This window comes from Limulus polyphemus, unplaced genomic scaffold (genome assembly GCF_000517525.1).
Source record: "Limulus polyphemus unplaced genomic scaffold, Limulus_polyphemus-2.1.2 Scaffold7, whole genome shotgun sequence".
Classification (NCBI taxonomy): Eukaryota; Metazoa; Arthropoda; class Merostomata; order Xiphosura; family Limulidae; genus Limulus; species Limulus polyphemus.
Window position 1 is genome coordinate 149,456 of NW_013665617.1, and position 7,946 is coordinate 157,401.

Sequence of the window (7,946 nt, forward strand, 5' to 3'; positions counted from 1 at the left end):
TCTCATTAAAAAAGGAGAGCCAACTGGGATGTTTCAGTAGTTGACTATGCCATCCAATGCCATCATCAGTGTGCCCTGCTTCCAAATTGAAAATGTTCTTCTGTAACAACATTCTTCTTATTTCTTGTTGCATATAACGACTGTGATTATGAAGGTTGGATGAGCAGACCTCCTCCATACCTAGTGTTCCGTGACTTTTGTCTTATTAAAAAGGTTGGATGAGCAGACCTCCTCCATACCTAGTGTTCCGTGACTTTTGTCTTATTAAGAAGGTTGGATGAGCAGACCTCATCTATACCTAGTGTCCCGTGACTTTTGTCTTGTTAAGAAGGTTGGATGAGCAGACCTCCTCCATACCTAGTGTCCCGTGACTTTTGTCTTGTTAAGAAGGTCGGATGAGCAGACCTCATCCATACCTAGTGTCCCGTGACTTTTGTCTTGTTAAGAAGGTCGGATAAGCAGACTTCCTCCATACCTAGTGTTCCGTGACTTTTGTTTTCTTGGTCCTCTGTCGTGTGCGTGCGCAGCGCTTCCAAATAATTGACTTGTTTAATAAAGCAAATAAAACTAACTTCACCACACCGAACTGGTATGATAAAATGCATCATAGTTAATAAGAGCTTTGTTGAGATGCTTCATTACTCATATCCTAAACATCATTGATTTACGTTTTCTAGTTATAACATGCCGTAATTGTCTCGAAAAAATAATATTTTTTTTCTTCTTTATTTGCTTGTTTGTTTTGTTTAATGTCGCGCTAAGCTACTCAAGGTCTATCTGCGTTAGTCGTCCCTAATTTCGAAGTGATAAACTAGAGAGAAGGCAACTAGCCAACACCACCCACCGCCAACTCTTGAGCAGCTTTAATCGAATAGTGGGATTGACCGTCACATTATAACGTCCCTTAGGTGAAAGGGCGGGTATGATCGGTGATGGGATCCGAACCTGCGACCTACATGATTGCAAGTCTGTTTCTTTTTGAAAACAAGTGACTAGTGTCCGTTATGCACTAAAGGAAGTATGTGTGACACAGGTTTATAAGAAAAAACTGCACATTTTTCTATTTAGAAATGAGTTAGCACTTAAACATACTGTGATATTGTAACGGAGATATTGTTACAGATGAAATATAAGACTTCCGCTTCTAGATCTCCAGAAATTGTTAGAGCCCATAAAGAGTTACATGTTACATAATGCTTGAAGGCTCTTGACAGTTATAAGCTTATAAAAAGTTTCTTAAGGAACTGTATGTGAAATTCCACATTTGTCGACTCCGTAACTCCAACCTGCCTGCTACGTAACGATACTTCCCATGCCTAGACTTCGAAAAAACAACAACCTATCATATATATATATATATATATATAACACGTCACTGGTTTTCTTTCTCCAAGTTCTATTTATCTTTTTAAAAACGTTTGACTACTTCGGCAAGATAAGAGAAAAATAACAAATGACAGTGAAATTCTGTGAGATAAAATAATTTGATATAAATACACTGTATTTATTGAGCATTGTAACCTAATATGTTATTGTGTAAACGTATTTACTAACATTACAAAAACATGTATTTAATTTGAATATCGCGAACTTTTACTCTAAAAGAAGTAACACTATTTTCAAAGGCAAGAACATGCCAGTTCAACGATCTTTTTATGTGGACCTAAATAGGTATGTTTTTCTTACTCAATAAGTGTGAAAACGTCCTCAATACTTAAATTATGGTCCAAAAATAAATTAATATTTGTTGTCAATACCCTTAGTAATCAACGAGTTTATTATGACCTAATTCATTATTTATCGTTTCGAATATTTTTTACAGACGTTATGTCATAAGTATATGATAATTATGAGCTATTCATTTCACAAGTACAAGTATTAATTCACTTGCGTTTTTATACATGTTTAATACTATATAAAACAAACAGTTTGTTGTTCTGGACAAAATATACTACAGAATGGCTTCATGTATTTGGATATAATTTCTGTGTTTTTGATATTTTAAAGAATATTAAATGTTTTATTAGCTTTCATAAGGAATATAAGACTTTGGGCTGCTTATCATTAAAAGTTTCTATTTACTTTCCATACCTGGTGATTCTACTGTACACGCCCCCCAGTTGCACAGCGGTATGTCTGCGGACTTACAACGCCCATTGTGTAGCTTTGTGCTTAATTACAAACAAATAATCCACTCTACATTTTATTTATACTTCTATTTTAGCTGATATATCTTGAATTATCTGACATCACCCGATTAGTCTCTATCATAGTTTTTTTCATAAGGATTATTTTTAATTCATAGGCAAAGTTGAAATTTCTTTTCTCCGTCCCCTACCTAACTAAACAACTTCATTAAATATCTGATGTTTGATTTCAATAGAATGCAGTGATCTTACACTCGTCAATACGGATTATTTTATCGTATGGGTATTTCACAGTCGTTGACTAAGGATAAGATCATATTTTGGGTTTATTTCTATAGGATATTGCTCCTTGTTTATAAGGGTTGAGAAGAATGTCTCCAGAAATCCATTAGCATTGCCTGGTCTTTGCGCTAGACTTTTAATATTGGATTGAATTTTCTTACGCCTACTTGTGATATTGAAGTGCAGGAAAAAAATAATGGCATATTTGTATTTTTTAAGTAGTCTCTCTCTACATCTACATTTCAGTAATAAAAATGATGTTCTAATTAACACAACATGAAAGTACTTAAAATCTTAATCCCAAAATGTAACTGTTCTTCTAATGAGCGCTAATATTTTTTGAAGCTCTTTTTAAACAGACATAATTCATTTGTCAATTTAGAAAAGACACTATCCGCAACCTCTTGATGGTAAACAAGAGTATTTATAAAAAAATCAATAGATGTACCTTTTCATTACAGGCCTATGATACAGAACTATCAGAACTCTCAAGCGCAGATCTGAAAACAAATGTTATCATAGTTCCAATGCATGACTTCCATCTGTGGTTATTTCAAAAAGAGTAAGTGAAGTTGTAAATCAACATTGACATTTAATACTCAATGAGGTGCCACAAGTTATTGAGGTGATTTACTTGTTTAATGGTAGGTATGATGAGAAAAGTCTCAAGTCAGCGGAGTATTCTCGAAAAGCACCTGAAGCGGCAAGGTTTATAAAGTCAGTGATGCATATTATGTTCCATATTCGACGGAAGTCTTCAAGATGTCCGAAAATAAAAATGTCCTACTGAACTACTTTAGTGAAAAGTGGGTAAACTTTGAAGTATAAAATTAAATAAAACTTGGTTCCATTAAGCCGTACTTAGCTGGTAGTTTTCGAGACAGTGGAAAATAGAATTCTGCTTCGGTACTGGCGGATGTGCTATTACTATTCCTGAACTAGCCAAGAAGAAGCTGACATTTACACAATGTTAAATACTATATATACACCAAGGAAAATTTTAGGTGATAGAAATTCATGCCAATGTCACTGACGTGATAAAGCTTTATAGTTATTACTTTGTAGCATACAAATGAGAATTAGTGCTGCAAAACCCTGGGCAAGAACCGAAATAAACACTTACTTGTTAAGACACAAGGTAACCAATGTTTTTATCTCCATTAACAATTTCGGCGATAAAGGCACAAACAGTCATTCCTATCTCACAGGGAAGAAATTGCGTCTGTAGAAGAGCAAGGGATCAGAGCTAGATCATGTGGCGTATTTTGCTGATACTGATTTTAAGATCACGAAAAAAAATCAGAGATCAGGCAAAGAAGCTCCTTTTGTCATTTGAAGCAGGACAATAGTCGTCTTTCCACAGAGCAATAACAACTCAGCACTCAGCTTGTTTCCACCGAAGGAAAATGCTTTGAATTCTCACCTCAAGCAGTGTACTAGTAATACTGAAAAATGCTTAAATTCTAATTTTTTCAATTTACTTAAATGTTCAAGTTATGTGTTTCCATCAGTAACCTTCGATTTTCTACAGACTGTTGCAGTTTATTTCTGATGTTATAGTGTGTTACTTATATTGCTTGTTACATACGGCCGCTAACTAAACAAGAATTAACACCATACAGTAAATTTCAAAGGTTTCTTACGTAAAAACTACTCTATTTAATCCATACGTAGGAAATATAACGGCGAACGTTTTACCTGACGCCATGTCAGACAAATGTACTTGTCCCCATGAATATTAGTGATTTATTGAAAATTATTTCAGAACAAGCACCCTATCCTTTTGAGCTTTTGTTATAGATTTTAGGCTTCGTAAAGACACTATTAAACAACGTGTACCATATGATCCAAATACTGTGAAAGTATCAGCCTCTTTTGTATTCTTTTTAATTGATTGTTATAAATATATTGTTAACACATGTGTGTATATTGTTATCGAAAACACTATTATCATGTGAGTATAATATTACAGAAGATATTGTAAACAGGTGACTATACTGTTATAGAAAATTAGAGAGTTTATGCTACAATTTATCTGTGGATAAAGGAATTATTTTGAATTTAATTTTGTTTTACTAGATATAGCTTATACTGAATTTAAGAATGCTGTGTTTTGTCAGACTTAACTATCGGTTGAGTTTATTATCAGAGTGTCTTTGAACTATCTCGACACTTGTTTAACGGCGGGTTTCTTGTCTAGAATATCACCATTATTAATGTGTTCTATAAAAGGGACAGTTTTACCTTTTGAGAAGGATAAACTAATTATAATTTAAATGATGCAGAGCGGAAATTTTTTTATCTTTTATTAAAACAAATTTAAAGCTGATGATCTTGCAAAATGTAGAGAATATTAAAATTATCTTAAAGTACTCATTTCTATATACGACGAAGTACAGTAACCGTTTTGAGCACTTTCAGGCATAAAGTGCTTAATTTTGATAAAAAATATGATCTAATTAAAGAAAGTACTGCGGAAAAGAGTACTGTATTACATTTTGCTGATATTTACTGAATTTATGGTGAGAGCGAAATGAAAAAGCGCAGATGTTGAAGTGTTACGACCTTTAAGCTGTAATCTCTTGAAATATGATGTCTAAATGATACAATTATAGCACATCAAGGCAACAAAAATGTGTTTAATGTGTCATTTAAGTTTCGCCTTAAGATTTCACCTTTATGTAGGAAGGCATTTTACTGTAGTTGTTAGAAATATAAATTATACTCGTTAACAATAGACAGAGTGGTAATAGTGAATTAAAAAAAGTGTTTCTTCAAATTTAAGTGGATTTCCTCTATTCAGCAAGTATATGAGTTTGTATTTAATTTCCAGCACTCTTTTGTTTACATCTCCATCCATTAATATTAACGCAAACAAAATATTTAGTATTAATAACCCAATATTATCTGCTAGAGGGTCATTATTTACACTGAAAAAGGCTTAACGAGAGGCTTTTGTTCAAAGAACAGAAAACGATAAAGAGTCGTTAAAATGATTTTTAAGCAATTGTTATGCCAAGAATTATTTATTTGAGACTTTTACGGTACATAATATAGAGCAATTTAATCAACTAGCAATAAAACAACGTTTAAACCACTACTTCAAACTTTAACAGCAAGCTATTAAACGTTAAAGCCTTCGCAGTTCTTTCAAGAATAATATATATGAATATTTATAAGGTAACATTTTATGAAGCTATCGGTCCCATAGAATTAGATAGGAAGAAATTACTCCAGTCGTTGAGAATAAGAATGTATTGTTCTTAGTGGCATAGTGGTCTGGATTGAAAGTGAGGGGCAGCTCATTTATTTGTGAGTTAATTTGGTTTATTTATTGTTTACCCTCTTTTTTTATGACTCAGGTCAGTAATTAATTAATTATGGCACATCCTTTACAAAATGAATAATATTATTTGAATACTATTGTCATGTAATCCTCTGAAAATAAAGTTATTCTCAGTTATTGTGCAACACCTCATTTGAACAGTTTTTCATCCTGAAGTACAACAAATTTTTAGTTGGTGTCTAAAATTTGTCTACCCTTATTATCTATTACAGACGAGTCTGAAGCATCAAAAAAGTATGTACACATAAAAGCTACTTTTGTATAGTGTATATTAAAAGTTTGAATGTCTTAACCTATTTCAATTTCATGAATGTACATTTGTTGGAGCATTATGTTCCGAGGTTTATTGCAAAGTATTGTGATTAATTTGAGCCTACACGTGGAACGAGGCTTCATTAATTACACATATAAACAAGACAGTACAACTTTTAGATGTCCGAACTGCTAAGGAACCCTTGCACTGATATTAAATATGATATATATATATATAGTTTTAAGTTAGAGTAATTATTGTATTTCATTAAATCCAATCACCGAGTAAACAATCAATTTTCAACAACAAAGGCGATGAATAAGTAATCATAGACTCATTAAATTAGATGATACTTCAGGTGTAAAATATACATAGAAGGGTTGACTTAATTAGAGAATGAACTGGTGCCATTGGAAACAGAGGTGAACATACACTAAATGGAGCACATCTTTTTCGGTATGTGCAATGTAGATCTGCCTATATTACCTTTTCTGTTTAATAGTTAGAGTTGACAATATACAGTATAAAACTAAAAAGTAAACTATACTAGATGTACTTCCCAGGGTCCTCGAAAGTGTTTCGTTTCAAGAGTAAATAAAACCAAAATTAAGAGTAACAAATATTTTTCTTTCTTTCTTGCTCTAGAAGTTCATAGTGCATAATTCTTCTCGTGATTCATGATATGAGCACGTTTTACTGATGTCAAGACAGTAAAATTGCAACGTTAAGCGTCCATTAAGTGACGTCATTTTAGTGTCTACTGACTAAATGACAGAAAACACACTACTGTATAGTTGGTGGGAGTGGTTGAAACAGGTGACCCCTCCAGGCGACCTTTCTGGGAAGTAACAATGCTTGTCAAAAACAAAACAAAAAACAAACTACAACCGTAGTAGAACAATCTAAGGTTATATTTAATTATTTTAAGATTATGCAGTACTAGTTCTTCACAGATAATTTTTCAGGCATAGTTAAAATAAACACAAAAACGTCATATGGCAGAAGTGTTTGCGATCTCCTTCTTTCCATTTTGACATTATCTAATAAAAAAGGTATTCAATCTTTCACTTTTAATCACATTGTTTTCTGATTTGGGGTGAAAATGGGGTTGCGTATGTGTGAAAGCAATAATATTCAAACTCTAACAGATTGCCAGGAAAAGGCTAATTTGTGTTAAGAATTTCACTTTGAAGCTTTCGTTTCCAAGACACGTAGAAACACGATTCACTTGTTTATCGTTGGTGACACTGCCAAAGCAATTTTGAAGGGCATCGCGCGCGAGCTACAAAATAAGTAAGAAATGATCACAGAAGCCGGTCTTTCACCCAGGATATTAAAACGGCATTTTCTGTATTCCACGTTGAAAGGGTTCTTGTCATGTATCTTTCATGCAATTTTGATATGAGATTGGATGAAATTGCGCGAACGTGAAAGAAATGTTCGATGACGTTTCAAGTCATTCTGACAGTCGATGACTTATTTTTTTATATATATTTATGAAGATGGATATAGAGAGATCCAGAAGATTAAAAATAACAGTTGCATTTTTTTAAAACTGTGATTTAAAAAGTATTAAGATATAAACATACCCACAAATTGAAATGATTAATATCATAAATATATAATTTATGACATACACACACACACACACACACATATATATAAAATTTATTTGCTGCATTAGTACTATCATCACGATAGCAGTAATTTGATAAACTTTATTATTTTGTATTTATCGTAACAATTAGAATTTTATGAAATACAATATGAGTAAACTACCTGGCTGATATCGAAACGTGAGAATACTATCGTCCATATAACGTAAAAGGTTGCATGTATTTTAAATATATATGTATATATATATATATATATATACACGTTTTCAAGTGAGTCAGTTACTTAGGTACAGTAATACTGA